This window comes from Dreissena polymorpha, chromosome 2 (genome assembly GCF_020536995.1).
Source record: "Dreissena polymorpha isolate Duluth1 chromosome 2, UMN_Dpol_1.0, whole genome shotgun sequence".
NCBI lineage: Eukaryota > Metazoa > Mollusca > Bivalvia > Myida > Dreissenidae > Dreissena > Dreissena polymorpha.
The window spans coordinates 75897171-75924115 of record NC_068356.1 but is presented as its reverse complement, the minus strand read 5'-3'; the positions used below and the strand labels follow the sequence as shown (position 1 = coordinate 75924115).

Sequence of the window (26945 nt, the reverse complement as noted above, 5' to 3'; positions counted from 1 at the left end):
TTAGAGTTTGGCGTGTAGTTATACATAACATAGCTGGGACAATAGCGGTCTGTGAGCAATCGCCCGTGTTTTTAACACAATTGTTTACTGTCACAAAAAGGCAGTGCACGCTTAAAGTGATAAGAACACTTTGTATAGAAATATAAATATCTTTATTAATTTAATTCTATAACTAAACGTTTGCTATCAAATTATTATACTACTTTATCTCGGTCAAATTCGATTGTGTTTGTTAAAATAATAGTACATCAGATCTACATGTTAACATCTGTAGATGGCTAACGATGGTTTTACATGAATAAGCACATGCATTGTATCCAACACACCATAGCCTCTCAAATATATAAATTATGGCTAATAAAATATATTGAAAAAAACAACATATCCACAATTCATTGATATTGCAACTACACAATGTATTGTAATTTGCACCGTTATAATGTCATAATTGTTAAAAATATTCGGGGAAAATAAACGTTAATTCAAGTAATTCAAAATAAAGTAAAGGTAGACTGGTTAATGTAATGTTTGATCGGAATCGACTGAATAGATTATAAGATAAAAACTAACCAAAACTCAATAGTATTATGACAGAACAAACGGAAATGAAATTTCGAAGTTAATTGTGCTTATATACTATGCAAACCGCATTAACACTTTGTCAAAGCATTTTGAGGATGACATACACCAACACCCATTATCCTGCGAGTGCGCATGCGCTTCACATGCAATCGCATCTTTATACGAGCCTCGTTCTTACAAAATTGGGCTTAATGCTTGTGCGTAAAGTGTCGTCCCAGATTAGCCTGTGCAGTCCGCACAGGCTAATCAGGAACGACACTTTCCGCCTAAACTAGATTTTCGGTGAGGAGAGACTTCCTTTAAACGAAAAATACCATAAAAGCGGAAAGTGTCGTCCCTGATTAGTTTAGTTTTTACATATTTATTCAAACGATAATGCATATACATATATACGAAACATACAACATTTGTATACAGACAAGTTTGATTAGGATAAGAACGGAAGAGTACGTCTTATAGAGTTCTTCGCCATAGCTGCACAGGCTAATCTGGGACGACACTTTACGCACATGCATTAAGCCCAATTTTGTCACAAGCGCATCTGTATACAAAAGACTCTTATTGGTGACAGTTCTTTAAGTATAAGGAATCATATATCAAATCTATTCCTATTGCATTTAATACAAAATACAGAGTGGCAAAACATGACCTTTACTATAAAAGAGTACACAGTTCATAGCATTACCATTCAACATCATTCAAGAATTAACGCTAAACATAAGATATTTCAAATGACATAAAGCATTAATAATACAACATAAAGAAAATGGTATACCACTAGGTGTGCAATCAAACAAATAACATATCGTACTATACCTAACTAAACGATGTATAGTTGAATTTCTATATTATGCTTTACTGTGTGAAAACAATGCTTTTTTAAGGTTAACCAACCTATTTTAGCAAAAGCCATAGCTTGACATATTTGTTTTCTCTTTTATTACATATTATTTTATGTTATGTAATGTTGTTGTTTTTTAGTAATGTGTTTTGTTTTGATACATCGATGCAATTTTTAAGGAAATAGCCGACACGCTCTGAAAAGTTTGTCTTCTGTTTTAATATGTTAAAGATAATAATAATTAAAAAAAATCCCCACCCATATCTCGACCGGTCAACCTTTTTATGGACATTTAAAGTAAAACCTATTTATCATGCATTATTGAAGAATATTAAGTATGGTCCCTAACTGTGTTTTTCTACACATAGCATTGATTAACGTTAAATTCACCTATCCGTACGTGTATTAATTTTTCTTAGCTTAATTATCGCAGTTATATGCCATTAGTTGAAACCTGTTTTCGTTACTATTAAGTATTTGTTGTCAATTCATGACAAAATGATGAAGTATTCCTCATATATGTATCGTTGTCTCCGTATAAGTTGAGCAAGTGTCAATCGACCATTTCAAACTATGCATATACATGCAATTTCATAGGTTACCGTGAATTTCCTGATCAGGTGGTGTGAATCTTCGACAATAGACGAGTCCAGGATGTCCACAACAAAATTAAACCCCTGCCATATTATCGAATATGGAATTTCTTGAATTGATCTAAAAGCACGAAGTAATTTTACCACCTGCGCTTCGGAAAATAACACCAAAATAACGTGATCTTTTGTGAAAAATAGTTTAACAAATAAAACACGTGATGTCCAAGTGTGATAATTAGATAATTTTTGCAGATTGTTTTAAATTAAATTGCTTTGTTCAGAAACATGTATTTTATCGTTGTATTATCACATACTTCGCGTTCACGTCGAGATTGCATCTAATTACGTTGCATGAATAACGCATATTTTCCAAGGGCGCAAAACATTACCTTTTGCGTCTATGGGACGATGCGAAATTTAAATCCAAACAATACTCTGTCCCACATAGCAAGTTTTTAAGTCTAATAGCAATTACTTTATGTATGTGGTTTCATTTTATCATGTTTATATGATACCTTTAAGTTGAGCTAGGCATTCTGTAATTGCCTTATACAGTTTGTTTGAGCTTGTCTAACTGGAATTGTTAACATAATATCGCATTTTATTAAACTGTCATAAAATAGGTTTATTAACAAATCTAAAATGTTCGGAATAAACTTAACTTATTATAATAGAAATAAAATATGAATAAAAAGTATCGCCTCTCCTTTGATCTGAACCCGGGACCTCAGGAAGCAAAAGCTTATGCGAAACCACTGCGTCAGGCAAGCTTTAGACTGCATCAGCAAAATATTAACGCCTTTTTTATGTCTGTACCTAACGTTTTTTTCCAAATAATACGGGAAAAGTGTTAAAAAACTGTAATTTGTTTTTGAATGATTACTGTTTATTAATGAACCATTATTTTTAACATTTTTTATCGCCTTGAGTGATATTGCGCCTTTGTACAACATAACTATGTACATTATTTTTTGAGTCGACGAGAATTATTTTGAAAATCGTCATTGTACAAAAATATTAACAAGACTTTTGAACACGATTAAATTCTATGAAAATGTTTTCGTGTACAATTACTTTATTTGAAGATGTGACATATATTACATTATTAACTTAGTACAGAGGAACTTTAATTATTGCAAAACATAAATAAATTAGTTGATCCGAAATTGGGACTCAAACAAATGTGCCTGGGATTCAACATTTTCATAGGCACTGAGTCACAGTTACTCGATTAGACTTCGGGGAAACGTGAACAATGCAATTTCGCAAAAATATCCGATGAGCAATAAATGGCCACTCAAATGAGCCCAGCGTCCTTCGCCATTGAATGAAAGATGCCTTCATTGTTTTTTAGAAGCTCTCTCGGTTCATCGAACTCCTCTATACGGCCCTGATCTGGTACCATGACCCTACAAATTAATAAAAGATATTTGTTAGATTTCGAGCTGATAAATACAGTATATCATGCTAAAACAGATCTTATTATATATGCTAATGCGCAGTCTGGTCGGGAGCTACGTTGTCCGCTATGAAGCAACGCAAGGTTTAGGTGCCTCATAAGACCACGTGCTCAGTATGGGCTGTGGCTACACAGGCCGCATGTGGCATAATAGCCATTTTCTCTTTACGCGGGTCTTATAAAAGAACTGGTAACAAGTTCTCACAAAAGCATCAAAGTGTATATGCGTTTTATTTAGTTACTGGTTATACCAAAAAAGAAACACGAACTAATTGTGAAGTATATTTGGTTTTAATTGACTGCCGATAAGTCTCGAAGAGGCTCGAACTTTTGTATTGACAGAAAAGTAGTGCGTCTACTAGCATGATACGGACATAGAAAACTCTAGTAGCGTAGGGCATAAGATTTATTTATATTGTTGAATACACTGGGTATTTGCGGAGATCAATACGTGTATAAAATTATACAATAACACATGGCAGGACTGAGGAATCGGACGTCTGTTATCGGTGCGCTGCCGTTATGCGAGTCAGGTCAGGGTCAGTTATAGACGTCAGGCCAAGCGCTGCCGTGTGTAACAGTTGGTGTTACTTATCATCCTATGTTTGTCTTCACTAAAATGTATTACCAAACAAGCTTTCCGTTCTTTAATTCTCATTCGATTGATAACGCAAATTATGACGTACTCGTTTGAAATAGTAGTGACGAAACACATCAGTTTAAGCTAGAATCTTTTTTAGGGACAACAATTCGGACGTTGTGGTTTGACAGTAAAATATCTTAACAAAACCAACGAGCTAATCCTTAAAATATTTCGCATGGTGTGCCATGTATAATTTGACACTTATATGAGTCGCGTTCTGAGAAAACTGGGCATAATGCATGTGCGTTAAGTGTCGTTCCAGATTAGCATGTGAAGTCCGCACAGGCTAATCAGGGACGACACTTTCCGCCTTAATTGGATTTTTTCTAAGAAGAGACTTCATTTAAACGAAAAATGCCTGCGGACTGCACAGGCTAATCTGGGACGACACTTTCCGCACATGCATTAAGCCCAGTTTTCTCAGAACAAGACACATATAGTCATTCAATCAATCTCCCTGACCAGTAATTAGATTTCGATATTCATGTTTTGGGTTATAATGGTTAGCATCCGATACAATCGTTTTCAAAAATAGTTTTTTTTAAACAAAGCGATGTGCGTCCAGAAAATGGAAGTGCATGTCGTTGTAATGTTTTTGTTATAAGCATTGGAATAACGTTGTCATTGAGGTAAGCAAGTCGTTTATTAACTTTCGTTGTTTTATGACTAATGTTAAAGCGTTCTGAATAGTTTTTTTTTCAATTAAATCCTCATTACAGTATCAGTTGCAATGTATATTTAGAGTATCCAAATTTTGTGCTATTAATTCGTGCGTTAATTGTATTTATAACTTTAAGCTGACACTAATTTTTTCGACATTGTGTTCAGTCGAAGCCGCGCAATCCGATTTTTTCAGATATGAAAAATAAGCCTAAGGACCATACAGATAATATTTTCCCACCACACCAGATACGAATAAAGGCCCACTCGCAACGTCAATGTGTTACCATTCATAGTAATCATGTGTAATAAAACGTTTTATATTCATTTGCATAAATAACTATAGAAACATTGTTATTTTCCAACGAAAATACGAGTCCTTCCAGTTCAAGTTCACGAATAATATTCTTTGTCATTTCTAACATGCATTCGTGATAGTCTTTGTATATGTAATAAGCTCCTGCGGCCCCGAAACCACACGTCAATCAACAGGCATAATATTTCCATATAAAGAGCACAACGATCGCGTCTTTCGTACGCGATCATGAATTATTGCCATTGTAATTGGCCCCAATTTGTTTTTTAAAGATGGCTAAAATTGAGTCTGTTTTCTGTCTTCAATTGAAGATAAAAAATCGTTTTCCGATGTCAGTTGACGTGGTTTTTGTTGTGATTACACACATGACAAAAATTGGAGATCGATGTCAAAACCAATTAAACATTGATGTCAGTTTTTTTCACTGGACCATGTTCGACTAATCATCTTATGATAATATTATTTTGACGTGTATATTTTAGATTGTCCGTGTTAAGTAAGTATATTTTAGATTGTCCGTGTTAAGTAGGTATATTTTAGATTGTCCGTGTTAAGTAAGTATAATTTAGATTGTCCATTTTAAGTAAGTATATTCTAGATTGTCCGTGTTAAGTAAGTCCATGTTAAGTAAGTTTATATAAACAAATTAGTGATATTTATGATTCTCGATGTATATTGTTCATGAAGAAAAAGACCCATTGAAATGATCTTAAAAGACGTAAATTATTTGATGACCTACAGTTAATTTCCTTATGTGTATAAGTCTGATTTTGAAACAACAGTGTTTGACAAACCGGTCATAGTCCATGACTGTGTTCATCCGATGGGCGATGGTCAGTATGGTGCAATCAGCGAACTGTGACCGAATGGTCAGCTGGATCAGCGCGTCCGTTTCCATGTCTACAGCCGCGGTCGCCTCATCAAGAATTAGGATCTTCGTCTTGTTCAGCAAGGTCCTTGCTAGGCACACCAGCTGACGTTGACCAACGCTGTTGAAAAATTTTTACATTGAAAAATGAAGTTTCTTTTGTTACCTGTAACGACATATGTTTGTGTAAACTTCATTTGATTTCGATGAATGATATCATTGAGTTGCATTTAACAAAGTTGACCAAAGCTGTTGAAAAAATTGTAATGAAAAATAAATAAATCAGTATTGTGACCTGCAACTTTTTATTTCGATCGGTGATATCGGTAAGCCGTGTTTTTTTTAAGTAGTTGATGCACGCCGTTGTAAAATGAGGAAATTTGCAAATTTTCATTATTAATCAATCTTATACATCAGTTTTGTAGAGCTGCAAATATTGTTGATTATATAAGAGACAATAAACGTATGGCCATTTAAAAACCTAGTGTCGTTTATAATTATAGCAATTTCTGTATGTTTTTAACGTATATATAGGAAACGACGATTGCACTAAACTAAACAAATAGTTAGAAACAGACAGGTCGTATCACGAAACAATTTAGGGAATAATGTAGTCGACATGTACATCGCACGAAAAACAAAATTGCTGCATAGACGCTCGGTTAATTTTGCGTACATGCTACATTAAACTGAGAGTAAGCAAAAGAAAACGTTTAGAGAATCACATAACAATAACTAGCTGTATACCACAACCTTTTTTAACGTGAGCAAACCTTAAATTTTGCCCGGCTTCCCCACAGTCGTACATAAGTCCTTCCGGATGTGACGTCACGAAATTCTTTAGATGCGCATAGTCGATAGCCCGCCATATTTCTTCGTCGGAGAACGCATCTATCGGATCAATATTCATACGCAGTGTTCCGGAAAATAGTGCCGGGTCCTGGAAGATTTTTAAGTACACGGTGCCTAACCAATACGGATAATACTGGAAACATTTGTACTATTCCGGATAATAAGCGAAACGGCAACGGATCATATCGGAAAATAAACAAGGTAAAAAGCAGGATGCGCCTAGTATTGGAAGCGAAATGGGCCACAAAACCGCGTTAAAATGCCAATTACTATTGCTCACGGAACATTATGGTATTTCAGCTAATGGTTTACTTCAAAATTCATTATGTAAATAAAACATTTTATCAAAACGAACGAAAACAAATGAACCATACCTACCTCATAGTCATGAAATAGTTAAAAATACTTCCTTTTGTGTAAATGGAGAGAAAAAACATATAATACTACTAATTTACATTGTTGTTACAATCATTCAGAATTATAATGAAATTGTAGGAAATTACTGGCAACTTGAAAAACGTGAGTATTTGCGTTTTAAAAGGATCGCATATTGATTTCACGGGCACCGGATAACACCCGAAACCACACTATCTGGCACCGGATAAAGTCCGGAAACACACCACTGTATAATAAACGAAATCGATTGATACGTGTGCAGATTATTACGTACTTTTCAGCATGTTTTATAAACAACATGTTCACATCGTATGTTCAACGTTTATTATAGTACTTGAAGTTGGTGACGATTTTTGAACTACCGGTATGGCTGCAATTTCCAGCCATGTGCTTGTAACTGAAATATATTCATAACGACATGCGTATATAGGTTTCTATATTGTGGGAGACAAAAATCGTACCGTAATCATTAAAGGCAGATATTTGTTACGCGTATTATTTCTTGTAAGAAAAGCTTATGATCTTAACTTCCAGGTAATGTGCAATATACATTAAAGCATCCATGAAATGTCATTTCACTAGTACCACCTATCGAATATTTAAATTCCAATTAACCGCTAGATTTATTTACATTTTACTTTGATTTTTAGGAGATGGCTGCATTAATGTAATTTGTTTACAGAAATCATGCATTTGATTCACCATCGAAGCGCGGAAAGATGCAACAAAAATCTAAACGGTCCGGTATAAGTAAACCGAATTAAATCGCAAGGGGCTGTTTGCCAATACGTTGCCACCACAAATGTGATGAAACGAACATTCTGCCGCCAACCACTCGTCTAGTCATAACATTGCAGGACAAAAGGATAGTGTAAATTTTATTATGTCAACCTAAAGAGACAAAATTTAGTTTGCTGTTATTTCTATGTTGGAAATTTGATCAAGTAATAAAACACTTATTTCATGGATGCGCGGTGAACAGTTCCAAATGTCAGCCCTGATACCGAGGGACAACAGTTTTGACTGTTCACCAAGCATCCATGAAATAAGTGTTTTATTACCTGATCAAATTTCCAACATAAAAATAACAGCAAACTAAATTTTTATTTACACACAACAGTAATCGATAAAATAAATAATTTGACTGTTTAACTGTAAAATGACGTCATTTTTTCGACGAAATGACGTCATTATTCCAGCGGGCAACAGTTCAAACTGTTGACCGGTCAACAGTTCGATATTCACCGGTAACAGTTTAAAACATTGCAAATTTCTTTTTCGACGAGAAAATAGCAAAAAATAATGAATTATCATTTATATAAGACATCAAGTAATAAAACGATCTATGTTTGACACTGTAACATTTTTATTTAGTACAATGTTTTTGGTTCATTCAAACTTGCATGGTTTATACCAAAAGTTTATTACTTTACAAACACTTCAAGAAAGTGTCTTTTAAAGTAATAGACAGACACGTTTTAAACGTATAACTACAAAATTTCAACATATTTTGTACAAATCGAATTCCATAATGTTAAACTTTACCTCAAATCATAGACTTTGCCACGTAGTGAAACTCTTTTTTTAATTAAATCAAATCTGTGTTTCAAATATTTTCTAACATTAATTAAATATATAGAAAAATGAATTCGCTTTTATAAAAATAGTTCAGATGAAATGAGAAGTAGCCCGGATGTAAATAGTCAGTCTTTAAAGGTTTGTCATGATGAACAAAAATGTGAAAATTAGTATATCAGTGTCCCTTTGTTGTTGGGGTGGGAGGGAGGCATTTCATCTCCCCATCATATCGTTGTCTCTTAGAATTACAATTAAACTTCTACTTCCAGGTAAGTCTCGTTTAAGTTTTAAATTCTTTTCCGACAACGATATTTTATTCGTCGCTGAAATGAGACTTCAAAGCAACATCATGACAAAAACAACATACACCGCTGCAGCAAAGTAAAACTGAAACTTAATTCTACATTCGCAGTATGGACTCTGATACATCTTCTGCCAATGTTGTTTCTTTATCATAATAATTCGAAAAAGTGCTTTTGCTTGACCATCCAGCTTTCTTCATGATGTCGGAAATTGGCACACCCATTTTCTTAGCCTTGGATGTGCTTGCTGCACGCACACTATGAGCTCAAATTTTTTTTGTGTCCATTCCTGACCTTAACATCACTATCTTTATCCATCTAGACACAGTGTCACGTGACACAGCTTTATGTGGTTGAATATAACTTATTAATAGCTTGTACTCAGATTTACCCCTCAAGTCCTTTTTACGTTTCAAATATTCTTTCATTACAATATATACACACAACCTCCTGTCTGGAGGGTACGATTTTAAATGAAAACTTGAACAATCAAAGCCAGGTCTGCTTTGCTTCAACAAACCATCAAACTGTAAAATAAACTCTGAACAATTCTTTTGTAAACCATTAACAACAAACAAAAGTAAAGTTTGTGTTCTAGCTGCATTCACAAGTGCCATCAACATTGTAAGCTTTAATGTCAAATTCTTCAAACTAAGATGTCTGACAGATGACAATTTAAGTACGTATTTCAGTCAACATTCCAATTCCTGGTTAATCTTTTAAATTGTGGACGTAGATTGTAAACTCCCTTCATGAATCTTATTACCAGAGGATGATTCCCTGCAGAGAATTGTCCTAATGTTATACCCAAAGAAGACAGTGATGCCCTATCAGTGTTAATTAAACTATATGATAATCCCTTTTTGAATTCAATTGTTAAAAATTCAACCACATCATTTATAGAAACAAAAATGGTATCGATCTTCCTTTCACCACAGAACGAAAACCATCTTTTAATATATACTTGATACTCGCGTTTTGTTGCTGTTCTCCAGCTCGTCATGATAATTCTGGTTGACTGTTTCGAAAAACCTCTGCTTCTGAAGGAATCCCTGACACTCTGCAGGCTATCATCAGAAGATGATGCGCCAAGGGATGTTTTCTGTCTGTGTGTTGAAGACTGAACAGCTTTTATACTCGAGGGAATATTACCGGTTTGTCCACAACTGACAGCATCACAAGTGGCCACCAGGACTGCATTACCCAAAGTGGAACGACCATGATGGCCCGACATCTGTCTGATCGTACTTTCTGAATGCAGCGTCCGACAAGACTGAAAGGAGGGAAAATATAACTCAATTTAAACATACTCCAGTCCAAACTGAAAGCATCAATAAAGCTTGCATCTGGGTCAGGTTTCAAAGAACAGAACACTTCTTTCTAGTTTCTTGTTTAGCCTTGAAGCGAACAAATCTTCATCAGGAACTCCCCATAAACAACAGATATTCTTAAACACTGTTTCATTTAATTCCCATTCTAGATGATCATTGAAATGCCGAGAAGGCTCATCAGCAATGTTATGTTCCCCAGGAATGTGACAAATAGTTATCCAAACATCATGGTCTAAACACCATTGCCAAATATTTTTGCATATTTGGTTACAAATCTGAGACTTGACTCCTCCAAAATTATTTACATAACTAACAGCTGTTGTGGAATCAGTCAAATTCTCCACCCATTTATTTGAAATTACCGACTCAAAGGCTTGCAATGCAAAAAGAATGGCCAAGAGTTCAAGGGCATTTATGTGTTAAAGGCGCTCTCTCTCGGTAAATCTACCACCAATCTTAGTTTCATACATTACAGCACCCCAACCGTCATTGCTTCTATCAGTGCTTATACATATTTGGGGATTTCCCCGCCTTATGTTTCGAACCTGTTGATGAATGTTCTCTATCCACCACTTAAGTTCTGATTTAATTGAAATTGTGATCTGCATGTTTGAGTCATAGTTTCCATGATTCTTTTGCAACGCAACAATTTTTTATCTTTCTAATTCTCTGTAATGTAATTTACCAAGTTTTACTACAGAAAAAGAAGATACAATAAGTCCGATAATCCTTGACACTTCTCTTATTTTAGCTATGTTACTGTTAAACAGCTTTTCACATTCATATTTAATGTTATTCTTCTTTTCTTCCGGAAGATAAACAACCATGTTTTTTTAATCAATAACATTCCCCAAAAAAAGAATTGTCTGTGTAGGAATCAATACACACTTTTCATAATTGATCATGAACCCCAAATTTGTCATAAGCTCGATAGTAGCACTGACAGAAATTTTACAATCAGAATAACTTTCTGCACCCAGCAAACTGTCATCAATGAACCCCGAGATTACATGACCATCTTGATGCAATTTTGCATAGACTGGTTTCATCAATTTACTGTAAATTCTAGGCCCGGGCCCAACCCCGAACGGCATAGTCAATTGTTGATATATTTGTCCTCTCCATAGGTAACGAAAATATATTTGTTGTTCCTCCGCAAGAGGGATAGAGTAATATGCTTTACGAATATCTACTGACCCAAAATACATGTCTTTTGAAACTAAATTTAAAGCAATTTCAAAATGATCCATCTTGATATGATGATATGATATATGTCCATTCAGATTTTTTAGATTTAGTATCATTCTAAATTCTCCATTCTTTTTCGGCCGTAAAAATATAGGCGAAGGATATTGCTGTGGGAGATATCTAACAGGAATAATCACTTTCTCGTCAAGCAGTTTTTGTACCTGTGCATCGATAACATTAGATTCAGACTGATTAAATTCTCTTTGAGAAACAAACGTTTGGAAAGGTGGTGTGTCATTCAAAAATTCAAAATGACAATGCTTTACAATATCTAGGATGTTCCATGGACACCTCTGGAGCGAAAACCACGTCCACGGAAAGGTCGACTCCGAAATGAAGTACGGCCTCTGTTGAGCTGGATCCTATATCCCATTCTAGCACAATCTTCCAACTCCTTTGCCGTTTTAGAAACATTATCGTCGAACAATTCAGCTGTGAACGGCACACTAGGGTTACACAAGTGACTGTATTCACTTTTCAATTCCGGTTTAATAACCTCTCGTCTTATCATACACATTTGTCTTTTACAATGTCCGAAAAGAGACAAAGAATCATTGCACTGATCAACCACCGAACTGATATCTATTCCCTTGTCCTTAGCCTCGTTTGCTACATGCGCCAGTTTGTTTACAGCTTTAGCTATCAGGATGGAGCCTTTAATCAAAGAATTCTGTGCATTTTGCAATCTCTTATCTGCAAATTTCACATTTTGAGAGCACAAATCCCATATGATTCTGTTGCATTTGACAGTTACCAGAGCCTGACAGTTTTCTGGTCTTGCAATTGTCTCGTCCTTCACCAGCAACTCATACTGTGTCTCGTCCATTACTTTACGAAACAAACCGTTCACATTATCTGCTAAACTGTCATTAATCGCGACATCTGTTATAACTTTGCCTTTGAAACGTTTAGCAATTCCAGCAAAACGACTGGAACTTTCATCAATTGTATGCTTATTTGCCCCAGATGGCAATGCATCTTAATTGTCCTTAAGACTAACAATCTCACCCTCTTCTGCATTATCGAGATCCTGATAATAACCATAGTCATCGGCATACTCGTCTTGATACGTCGTGTATTCTTCAACAACTTTGACACGAGAAATGAGACTGTCAACTTTCCCATCATACTCCTTTTGCTTAGCTTGTATGTCTTAAAGACATTGCAAAATCAGCGAGTCGGTACTCTCCGAACTCGTCGCAGGTGTGGCTTGGGCTTTACTGTCCTTTTTTGCGGGCATTTTCCATTTGGAAGGGTTTAATTTAGTGTTGCCTTTCAAGGCCTCATTGTTATTTTCGTCCGGCATTGCCACCTGCACCAATAGACCAAATACACAAAATGCGTCAAAATACGCAAAATACAAAATCAAGAGGCAATAAATAAGCACTCCCGATTTAAACACTCTCGATGGCCACAAAGGACACCTCGAGAAAATATATAAAACACTCGAAATCGTTAAAAAACTGACAACGAAATTCGCAACGCATATAACATCCGCCATTAAACATGTGCTACTGACTACCTACATCCGGGCTACTTCTCATTTCTGCGACGAATAAAATATCGTTGTCGGAATAGAATTATTATTGTCGACAACAATTTCAACTGAACATTCTACATGTAAACAGCTGTCTAATGGTTGCTCGGTGGCTTTTTCATATTCATGATTGTTGCAGTCCACCTCAAACAATAAATTATCCACTCCAGACTCAACAGTGTATCTGTCTTCATTACTAGGGGGGGACAGTTACAGATAAAAACACAACTCTCCTGCTTCTCTTCAGTCTTGGCAGTTTCAAACCCGAAAAAAAAACATCGGTCGGTCGTGACATTCTGAAATAAAGTATCATAATTATAGCAATTGACATGTGCTAGTGTTCCGACGTCATAGGTTTGAGCCAATCAACTGGCACACTTTTCCCCCGTGGTTACATTACAGATATTGTACAATTACTCAGTCCACTGCTGTATCCAATCCAAGAAATGTCGAACAGTAGCCATAAGTCCATTTAATTAACTTATAAACTGAGACTTTACTCACCATATTCTATCTCAAACTTCAAAGTCAGATGTTAGGGCACTGAATTCTGAAACAAAAAGAATACAGTAATGAGTGAATTATAAAATGAAAACTTTTGTATTTTAAACATACATCGTGTACAAATAAAAGAGAAACTAGCTATAAATGTTGATAATGAATAAACCAAAAACGACAAATGCCTAGCTTTGTGTGCATTTGAAGAGCGCAATTGTAAACAAGTGAAGTATCACGATTGGGGAAGTATCTCTAAATCGAAACCGTAGGTTACACACAACTTATTTCCCCTAATATTAAATATAATAATCAATTATAATTATAATCCCATAAAAGTAAACTAAAATTGGTAAAAAAGACTAATTATACAACGATCATATTTTACAATTAACACTGCTGAACTGGTCTTAAAACTTTCTTTTTCAAATTGTTATCGAATCGTGTATATAAATTATATATTTAAACAATCAACGGGTTCTTATATCTTATAAATATTATTGCTGAATCGGTTGTTCAACAATAGCACGCGTTCTACATCAGATTTTTTTAAGAACCAATACCATGTGTAACTTTAAATGCCTAGTTTTAATAACCTTTTTCAGTGCAGGGTCAAGACATCTTTCATGCGTTAAGACAGTGGTCGAGGCTGAGGGACAAAAAGTAACAGACCCATTTCATTTAACAATATAAAATCAAGAAATTCTAAAAATGATTACCATATCAGCAAGAAATACATTCTTTAAACGCGCTATACATGTACTTTAATTCATTCGTCTCGGCTATTATCCGGTGCCTATTTCATACATTATCCGGTGCCAGCAATCGACACATAAAATATATGTTTTGTACAAACTAAACCGTCACTCATCATGGCAATGATTAAACAATAATTATGCTGTCGTTTTCATCAAGAAACTAGCTCCGAACTTTGAATTTCATTGTTAATATGGACCAATATCTGCATTTTACTTCCGTTTCCACAGGTTTTGTGCACAAACTGTTGGGCAATATAGGTTCCCACTGCATAATGCCGTTTTTGTTACTGAGCACGAGTGTACAATTTACTGAATGAATGTCTTAGTTATTCCGTGGAATATTGGTTTGGCGAAAAATGTTAACGTAAAAAAGAGAACATTGAAATAAAAGAACACACTTACCTCAAAACAGTCAATATATTTCTGATATGATCCTGTGCCGTTTCGAGTATTATCCGGAAACGTTCAAATGTTTCCGCTCTTATCCGTATTGGTTAGGCACCGTGAAGTATAAAGCCCAAAAATACTCGGTTTGAGATTTGCCTTCAATATGTTCAGTATGCGCGGCTTAGGGAATTGTAACATTAAGGGTGATTCACGTTCAAACGCTTAGATAATAAAGTGATGTAAATTTTAGTGGTAAAGGTATACAAACATTGCTCAGGCATAATTACCGAAAGGAGACACATTACATGATAATAAGCATAATAATCTGCGTCTAAACAATAATCAAATTACAGAAAAAAAGAGCCGACGATTGAGAAATAAGCCGTAGGAAATAAGAGTGCTATTTACTTGTCAGTGTTCGTACCTTATGCCCCCTAAGTAGTTTTTTACCCAAACGTATGCCGACAATCACAGTTTTGTTCATTCAGGGAAAAATAGAAAATTAACAAAACAAAATCACTCTGAAACACCCAAGGACGATTTTGCCATCAGTTCTCTGCATAAATACCCGAGGAAAGATAGTTATTCTGCATTTATACCCAAGGAAGGATTGTCATTTTACATTAATACCTAAGGAAGGATGATTGTTCTGCATTGATACCCGAGGTAGGATGGCTATTCTGTATTAATACTTGAAGAAGAATGGTTATTCTGGTCCTCGCTTATATGCGTACATACTTGAGGTAGGGTGGTCATTCTTTTCCTCAATGTTCTGCGTACATACCTGGGGAAGGATGGTTATTCTGGTCCGCAGGAGATGAAGTCCCAAGTCGGCAATACGAACTCCATCAATAGAAATATTCCCTTCGGCAGCTTCGATAATTCGGAACAGGCTCAGTGCCAGGGAGGATTTACCGGCTCCTGTGCGACCGATCACGCCTATCTGAAAGTAGAAATACATTCAAACAATTCATTTGTCAGAATGAAACAAATATGGGATGTTTATGAAGTTTCCGAATTCGTTACAAAAAGAACTTAATAATTATAATACTAAGTAAAACGGAGCTTTGTAATAGTGAGAATTGGGGCTTCATTGTTGTAAAATGAAGCTTAAAACTGATGAGAATAATGCTTTAAAGTATTAAGTCGGACCTTTATACTGGTGATAATGGAGTTTTTAGTAGTAAATTGAGCTTTTTAATGGTGAGATTGTGACTTTATTATAGTAAAACGGTGCTTTATACGGGTGAGAATAGGGCTTTATAGTAGTAAACCAGAGCTTTATACTGATGCAAATGATGCTTTATGAAAGGAAATAGGAACTCCGTTATCATGTGAATGGGTGTTTGCAAGCAAAACTGAGTTTTATTATAATGATCATTAGGCTTTAAAGTAGTAAAACGGACGTTAATAAAAGTAAACATACGACTCTTTAAAGCAAAACAATATTCACTAAACATTTACATACCTTCTCCCCATGGTTGATCTTAAAACTGATCCCTTTCAAAACCAGATCCAGCCCTGCCCGATATCGGGTAGCATACTTGTCGTATTCTATGGTGCCCGTCTCAGGCCAGTTAAGGGGTGGGGCCACCTTTCCCCCGGTCCAATCAGCCTGTAAACGGGCGTATATGTGCGCATATATGTAGATCATGTATATATATATATATATATATATATATATATATATATATATATATATATATATATATATATATATATATATATATATATTATATATATATATAAACATGATTTCAAACATTAAGATTGGCAAACCTACTTAAAAGATTAATAAAACGACGTGAAGCATAAAGATTCTTTAATATCTAAAGTGACTACGGATAATATCTTTCTTAAGATATACAATCTCATGTAAATACAAAAATATTCGTACATCTATATGTCCGAACTATATGTCTAAATTGATTACCTACATTGGTAGCTGTGAAAGGCTGATTGAAACGATGAAGACACTTTACGCACATGCATTTAATCTGGTTTTCAAAGAGCGTGGCTTAGATTTCCGTTAATAGGCAAATACAAAATAACTGTTTGGTAAGAGTTAGCAACATGACATTACACCAACTGATACAAGAAATGTGTATGCTAATTATAAGTTATGTATGTATCACAACCCTTGTTAAAAATAGGTTCGATCAACTCTGTAACCCAACTCTTTCGCGCATGCTTTTGTATTATATTGTTTTCTGGGTCAATGCCTTTTATTTACAAGAAACTTCTGCTATGTTATGACGTCGTTTTTGCGAATCTGTTTTTTATCACAACACACCCATACTTGAAACCTCATTCGATACATACATTGATAAACCACGTGAATCCGTATACAAATTATTCAAAAAACGAATAAGAAGTAAGTCTAACATAGTGAACCAACCGCTGTCAACATGTGCCAAGGGTTTGATAACGTATGAATGACGAGCCCTTTTCACACATCTGGTTGCAACTAGTAAAATAACCAAAACAAAAAACAGACATACAATATTCATTTAAATATCACTGAAAAATACATTATCTATGGTGATGTAATGATTGATATATTCTTGACAATCCATTGACAGTTTAAACCCCTGAGTGATATTGATGAATGATGAGAACATGATCGTTTGTGAACGATCAATGGATCATGCTGTTTAAGAAAAGTTAAATATGTCCTTACATGTTAAAAAACACGAATCCCATATTTCCTTTATGTTAATTTAGCTGTAATTTTGCAGTAACTTCAGTTTACTATAAGAAAAACACAGACATCTGTCATTGTTGTTTAGTTCAAAACAATCCATAATTGGATTGATGAGGGCATGATCGTTTGCAAACGATCGATGGATCATACTCTTTAAGGATGGCTAAATATGTCCTAAAATATTTAAAAACAAACATTAGTTCCATATTTCAAAGTTTGAGTTCTTTTTCAAATGAGGGCAATTTTGAACTTTATAACATCTGCGCATGCGCAATATCTAGAGAGGCATGTATTATATGACCACATTTTATTATCTAAAAGTCAATAAACACATTAGTTTTTTTATCTGGCTTAATGTTAGAAAGAGCACTCCTAAGTGATATCCAAGTGGATCCCTTTAATTTAGTGTCCAAGAGACAATATCAGTTTATAACGCAAAGCTGTAACATGCACCACCTACGACTTTAATTGAAAAGTTGCTATAAAATGTGACATTAAGTAAGGCCATACCATTAGTTCCATCAAAATAAGCACCTATTCATGTTGACTTGATTTTAGTTTAAAGCAAAGAACTGGGATATATCACGAGGGGTATAGTATGCGAGTTGAAAGTTAAGTCTGCAATGACTAATAATACATGAGCAATAATGCTTGATACAGGGAATGTAACACATACTTTGAGCCCAAAACTACTTATAGAGAAACTAAACGACCAAACGAGCATACAAATTATTCCAGAAATGGTTTACACGGTAACATTTATGATTGTAAAAAATGGCTGGAAATTCGGTAGTGTGTTTTTAAAACGATGCATCAATTTGCTCATGTTAATGCTTGGTGTAATTTATATTTTTCAACTGTGTATTTTCAATACATCTGGAGATTCTTGACCTACGTTATTTCTTCGACTTTAATTCGGTCGATTGATACAACCATGTTTGCCGACCCTTCCATCAACAACTCATGGTGGAAAAAACTAAATATGCTATTTGTCCAATTTTCTTCTGATTTTAAGCAACGATCAAAACAGACCCTTCTATCAACAACACTTTTGTGACAATTTTCTTTTCATGGCCTTCGCAAACATAAATGCATCATCGAATAAAGTATACCATAATGATCTATTTAACAATCAGATTTATTTGGAACCGAACCTTGAAATAGAAGAAATAGAAGCAGCTTTCGATATCGACGAAATTACTATTAGTAATAGAACATCCCTTGACACATTTATATGTAGAATGGAAGAAGACTCTTCGAAAGATAAACACGCGCGAGATTATCAAAACAAATAAGAAGGTGCTTTGAAATCTGTCTCTATGTACAGGGAAAACATTGCGAAGCACACTGGTTGTATAATTTTTGTTAACGAGTCAAACGTTGGTGTGGATCAGAAAGAAACCATATAAGAAAACACAGGGAACTATGCATTACATCAGTAATAAATGCAACAAGAAAAACAATTACAAATAATTCAATTGATGTTTTACCGTTTAACGTTACGCAGACAACCAAGAAAGTCCCGAAATCCCAACCAAAGCCTTTCTTTTTCATGGTCTTAAAAGGAATGTCAGACCCAGGACTTGTTGGCTTCAATATCGCGCATGCTGTAAACGTGCTAAGGGGAAAAAAATCTTTCCGTGCGTGCGTGCGTGCGTGCGTGCGTGCGTGCGTGCGTGCGTGCATACATACATACATACATACATACATACATACATACATACATACATACATACATACATACATACATACATACATACATACATACATACATACATACATACATACATACATACATACATACATACATACATACATAAATACATACATACATACATATATACATACATACATACATACATACATACATACATACATACATACATACATACATACATACATACATACATACATACATACATACATACATACATACATACATACATACATACATACATACATACATACATACATACATACATACATACATACATACATACATACATACATACATCCTTGCATCCATCCATCAAGCAATTACCTCACTGGGCAAGTCCATGTATTCGTTGATCCTCTCTGCTGCCACTGATGACATCTCCATCTCAAGCATGCTCCAGACGACGCTATTCATTGACCACGTGACCTGTATGTAATTTTTGTAACAATTGCAACAGAATGTGATCACGCATAGTATTTATTTTAGATAAAAATTTCGTGTAAACGACTACAAATAATTTGACTATAGGAAGCACCAAATCAGATCGTTTATTTACCTTTCATCTTAATATTTGATGTTTTACAATAAATAAACACAATATTTGAATAATGTGATATTTTTCATTATGTTTACACGACTACCATACGTTAAAGAAGATTAATAAATAATTACATTTCACAGGAGGATTATATGTTAAGCATCTCATGCATGTCTTCGATCATGTATATATTACATGTTTCAAACCAATTTCAGAAAAGTATCTTTGATTAACAGTATTGAGTACCCTTGAAATCAATGATTGGTGGCGCACTTCATGCAAGCGAGTCTGCAATTAGTTGCAAATCGTGCGCCAGTTTTATTTCTAGTTCCTTTTACACTTGCGAAACTTATTTTATATCTTTCGCGACACATCTGAATTAAGAAACGGTTAATCAAACAGAAAGGCATGGACAGTGTTAAAACAATTAAGAACGGCATGTCTGACAATTGCATTCCGATATGCTCTGATATGATGATACACACTTGAATTATCATTTAACATCGGAATGTTAATATATAATTAAGCATGACATATTGCTCCACGTGATCGATTAATAGATGTTCGAGGGTATATGTTTACAGTTTAGTTTTAACTTGATTCAGCTACTTAAATAACATATGATATTATAAACGATTAACAGTCGTTAACAAAATAACCTAGGTATGAGTGGTTGGGAAATGTACATAAATAAAAATCTAAATATAAGCATTTAATAAAGTTAAAATAAACTACATTGAACGGGTCTAAGAAATACTGCACCACGAGACTTTATCGGTAAGATGAACGTCAAATGACTTTAAGTGAATACATAAAATGTCGTCATTGTTCTGCACGTGAAAATTTTATTTGTGAAATAATGAAATTAATGTACGGTATGCCTCGAGGGTTTATTTCTGCAATGGTGATGGTGGGATAAATGTACCAGCACGAATCGTCCAAATGATCCGCGGATAAGGGTATTATGCCACCATAAGGGATCAGCGTACCTTCAGGGGCTACTCTGTCCGCCATTAAGACACGTAAGGGCTAGTGGTTCTATTAGCGAACATTATGATTCCTCTTCAGCGTTTATGATATAAAGGCCTATCAGGAGCTACATTTATCGCATATTTACAGATATTTATTTTTGCAAAAGCACATCACTTGTAGTTGCCCTACCTGTACGGCGTACGTTATTGCAAGACCTAGCTGTCCACCGTTAAGTATGTCAGATGTGACGGCTAGGAGAATAACCACGAGAACGATGATGTTACCAAAAAGCTGAAGACGTATAGATATCCATCTGGAATATAATGTATTACCTTTTTTAGCAAATTTTAGACGGAACCCTCTTCTTTTCCATTATGATATCATAGGTTAAGTAAGAATTCTAACAAATGAACTACTAAATGATAAAGCTTCTGTTAAAATTAATGATTGATTACGTTGTGGGCGTAATTCATCAGCGTCAAATTTAATGAAGATTGATTTTTATGGTTTAAATCATTAAAATGATCTTGTTTTTAAGCCATGTTGACACACTTTTGAATGAGGAATATAGTAACAAAATTAAAATATCTTTTATATTTTTTCAGTATCAAATTGAGGCGCATCAAATTTAAGTGAACTATACACACTATGCCAAAAGTACTGCTGTGAGTTTTTTTTCTTGTATGAATAGTAACTATTTTATGTATCAAGTACATCTTGAAGTCCTCGACGACAAACATACAAAGTATATTTGCAGCAAATGATTCTTATGAAATGCATACCGACCAAAATAAAAAGCAAGAGATCCATGTTAGACATAAAGTGCTCACCTGCGTCCAAAGATACAAAGTGTCAAAGGCTTTGTCTGATCGAGGGTACGACTTAAGTAAGAGAACATTATGATAGACCTAAAAGAACAAGTCATGTTTCCATAGACACAACTTTTGTCTCCTATGTAAAACACAATCTGAATATGGTAAAATGTTACATTCGATTTCTTTATATTACATTTGCCTTTGATTTAGTTAGAAAGAGATAATGAACACGACACTCTGACTGCTCAAAGCAGTTATTTTTGCACAGTTGTCTTAAAATTAAAGGATAAAAGGGCAGGTTTAAGCCTTGACAACCTGCTGCATTTGTAAATTTGATCTTTGATCTCTTAGCGTTACCATAGCCTCTGTTTTTTTCACACAATATACCGTGTCCTTATGGGAAGTGGTAGGCTATCCTGGACAAGTATACAGAATTGCAAAGTTACAGACCAAATAAGCTTTTGTAAAGCCATATTTAATCTTTGAAGTGTGACCTCGACCTTTAAGGAAGGTTAAGGTTTAAGTAAGAGTTTCTGCAAGGTTGTTTTATAATCCATCAATAAAGGACAAAGTCATAGCTCAGACAGTAATTAGCAAGCTGTTTTATGCCTGTTTCGTTTGACTTTTGATCTCATAACATGACCTCGACCTTTAAGTTAGGGATACGGTTGTTTCACTCGTTATTGCTCGCCATGTTTGTTATTCGTGGTAAGTTAACTTGACAAGCATGATAAACGACAAAGTACAACTCTAAACACAATGTTTTATAGCAAAATTTGATCTTGGCACTGTTAAGGGTGACCATGAGTTTGAGTTCCTGAAACAAACATCTGACTTACTGTTTTCTTATGATGAATTGCATTTTTGCTAAGATATTGCATAATCAATCAATACGTGGGAAAGTTTTTGGGGATATGGCATTTTAAATCTTTGTTTGGCCAAATTTGTCTTTTATATGTGACCTCGACCTTTGAGGTAGAAAGAATATTTACCTCGCAGCATTTTGTCTTTTGATGGTTTTCTTTAGTGCCGAGTTATTAAAAAAACATCAATAAATGGCAAAGCTATGACTTTGACAGGAAGATGTTTTATGGAAAAAAATCTCTTAAACCACTAAGTGTGAACTAGACCTTTTAGGTAGAGAAAAGTCTGCTACATGCGACAAGTCGCCTGAAGATGTTCGTGCAAAGATATTTCAAAATCCATGGGCGTATAGCAAAAGCATGGCTGAGACATGACATATTGAACAGATGTGCAACTCCTACATCACACATTCATTGAAAGGGGATTCAAAATAATTGAATTTCGAATAACAATTACATACAAATACAATGAACTATCATGAATAACATTCTAATTCTTAGGTGAATACATGATTTATCATTTATTCTATTGTAATCAGAGCTGTCATATAATATAAGCTGAACTTATGACTATAGTGGCAATAAGTTGTTTTCTAGAGTTTTACATGGTGACCTTGATTTTGGACGCACGTGACTCAGATTCAGTCTAGATAATGGAAAGGTACACAATCTGACAAGATTTCATCAAGTATGAGGCATACATGTGGCCTCTAAAGCGGTAACAAATGTTTTACAATATTGTCTTACAGACCTAACTATTGGACACAGGCAGCCCAGCCAAAAATCGGTCCGAATAAACATTCTGACCAAATGTCATCAAGATTGGGTCATAAATATCGACTCTACAGTGGGAACAGTTTTTTTGGTACTAATATTACCTCGGGACCTACAAATTGGCCGCAGGTAGCCCCGAATTTTAAATCTACCTACATATTTTCTGAATAAAAACATTCTTATCAAGTGTCATCATGACTTAGTCATACATGTGGCTTCTAGTGTAGTTACATGGTTTTTATAAGATTTGAATTGGGGACCTAGCAATTGGACGCAGGTAGCCCAGGTTGAAAATTCGCTTAAATTTTTCCGCATTAAATTCTAATACGTTTCATTAAAATGGATTTAAGTTGTAGCCTCTAGTAACGAGCTAAAGTTGACGACGAACCACCCACAGCGGAGACTGTATGACGAATGACGTTGGAAATAGGGAGATCACATTAGCTCACTTTAAGCACTTTGTGCTCAGGTGAGCTAAAACACACTAAACCCATTTATGCCTAGTGGACTCCCCCATCTTTCTAAATTGGATCAATTAATTTCAAAAATTAGGGGTGGTTAGTATATTTATTTCAATGTGTAGAATATTTCTTACAGAAATTCCTTTAAGCAAACAGCGCAGACCCTGATGAGACGCCGCATCATACGGCGTCTCATCTGGGTCTACGCTGTTTGCCAAGGCATTTTTTCTAGACGCTATGCATAAATGGGTTAAAATGGACAAAATATGAAGAATTTGCAAGTATATACTACACAAAATTTTACCAAACGATAGCCTATGATAGTAAATCGATCAACTGCAGATGCATTTAAAAACTACATATATTTAGATCGAAACCAATGCTTTTGAACATACACACAATTAAAGGAATGTTAACAAAACCGTTTAAGCTGAATAAACACGTATTTTCTTTAATGATGCTGTTGGAACATGCACTTTTTTCCTTTAACAAGACTAGAATTGCAACGATTACCAACTCAGTGAACGATAATGTAGGTCACCACTTGAATGAAATAACATACCAGGCATCGACAATTCGTGTTTCCTATTTTTTGTCGCTGTAGTGTTCATTTATAGAACATGAATTATGAGAACAAGGAGATGCATTCAAAGGTCTTAGAACATAATGAACAGTTGACTATAAGAGGCTGTTACCGCGCACAGAATACTTATTTATTGGTTTAAGCGTGCTAACAGTGTATTTGTTTCACATTATGTCAGTTTCAATTAATATCCAGTCAGCCACGCCATTTTTTTTTAAAGTTTAATTTAAATGTCGTCACAGAAATTAACAAATTACAAACCATACACGGTGAGTATAGATCGCTATGACCGGTATTTATATTATCGGTATCACCTGTTCCCGTTGTTTGCTCCGAAGAAAAACGCAGATTTTGTATCGATGCGGATCGTGGCCTCCATTACAAAGCGACTTTTACACCCGTAAGACCTACAATTATTCCAACTATACAGTTAAAAACGTTTTTATGTCAATACATGAATTAACACACTCATATTAAAATCAGACAAATATTAATATAATTGCATATTATATATAAGAGTTGAATACTGATACGTTTACTGAGCGAGACTTTAAACATTTATCCTACCAGCCTTAGTGAATGGTAATGAGTTTCAAGCCGAGAAAAAAAATGAATCGTATTCGTCACATACATGTACATACATATGCTTTACTTTGCTTTTGCGTATGTTTCGTTTCCTTATTTAAAATAACTAAACGAAAGCAGCTGATAAAACAACAACTCGTAAAACATCCAATGTCGCTACATAAATACAAGCAATGTTTGTTACTGCCTTGTTTATTTAACCATCAGCGACTTTCTCCTCAAATCAACATTTACACAACTGAACTATAACAAACAAACAACAATCCGAGTAGTTTTTCGCTGTATACGGGCAACCTACTGCTGTCACCTTGCAGCGGTAAGCAGCATGTGCAAATTCAAGATAATCAATCAATCAAGGTATGGGCGAGTATTGGCCAAAAACGACGAGCTCAAAAGTATTTTACGTATGATGGAATAAGTAAGTTTTTTCGTGTTCTTGTTCGAGCTATAAAGAAGATAGCAATGTTGAATGTTAAATAGAAATGACACACTCAAACGAACTGATGTGTAATTTGGATATTCAAATTTGTTAAGTCTTTGCAGCTAGCAAGTGTTCACATTTAAAAGATTGAAATCGCAAAAAAGCATTTGGAAATGGTGAAAATGATAATGTTTGCTTGTTGCCCTGAATGTATCTGTATAAAAAAATATCTAGACCTAATGACCGGATTTGAATCAGAATGATTTGCGTTCGGACAGCACATTCATTAACATGTGACATGCGAATCAAGGTTAAGTTTTTATACAATACATTCATATCTATTTAACTGCAAGCAATACATTTTGCGACAACATGGCCTTTGTGCGCTGTCAGTGATATTGACATTTTACGTCATTGATATTGCAATACTTACGACGTTTATATTATTATTTTATGACGTCAAATCGCTTATAACGTAACACAGGTGTTGGATAGTCGCGCTGTTTGAAAGAACAAAGGTTGAAAAAATATATAAATCATTATGATTAGGGACGCCAATATCAATGGGTCATATATGACTTAAGGGGCTTTTTCACAATATAAAGGAACAGTGTGTCTTTTAAAACAAAGAATATTAATATTTAAAATATGCATTTGTAGAAAATTATAAAACCTGTCGCATGGCTGGGTCGAAAAGCATATTTATGTGTGAGCAATTAAACTACTGCAGAGCACATACTTCTTTATGTAGTCATCGCGCTTTTATATTTTTTACAATGGAAGTCAATATGCATAACAAAACGAACACACTATGAAACAACTGTGTGATTGTTATTTTTTAATCATTATAATTTCACTCTTGAAACATCGAGTATTTGGAATTATGAAACGTACTTACTACTTAACACAACTACTTCAGTAATACAAAAAACAGTTTCATACCGTAGGTTTTATCGTTCATATACAATATGTATCTTAGATAAATTGGAAAAAACCCATTAAGATAGGTCATGTTTATTTAACACCTTATAACTGCTGTCTGCAATAATAGTTTCGGGATACTACGCATATTATATGCTTACAGTTGCCCCTATAACAGTTCATATGCTTAAAAACTGCAATCAAGATTTTCACTCTATTAAGTAGCTTCTGTAAAATCTTTTAAATGCATGCTTACAGTTGACAATAACAATAATTAGACTAATAAGTTAGATGACCAATAGATTCTTTACGTTTTAAAGGCGCTCACGGCAATGTACTTATAATATGTATATGAGTGCATTCTGATTAAGTTTGATGAAAATTGAATGAAAAGTGTGAAATCGTGAGTGAGGGCAAGCTAAAAGTCGACATCAAACGACGCATAAAGATTGATGGCTGATGTATGGTGCTCACAGAAGGCACAAAACAATATAATTACATAAATAGGTTTTTATATTATTACGATGCCAATAACTGTTGCCCAGATAAACATTGCGCATAAATGGCCGGAAAAAGGATGATATTGCTCATCAAAATGATTCACAGCAAAGTATGAATAAAAATATGTTTTTGCTCAAAACATCGGCTGGCTATGTCATTTTTTGTATACAACATGTTGTCAATGGCTTTATATAATTGACTGATTTAAAGCATGCGTTGTCTAACCAAAATAGATCAGAATATC

At 34.7% G+C, this 26945-nt stretch overlaps 1 pseudogene; it reads right to left on the bottom strand.

Moving 5' to 3' along the window:
* Window positions 1-1424: 1424 nt before the first annotated feature.
* Window positions 1425-26945, bottom strand: part of LOC127869835 (multidrug resistance-associated protein 1-like) — a 52294-nt pseudogene continuing 26773 nt past the window's right edge.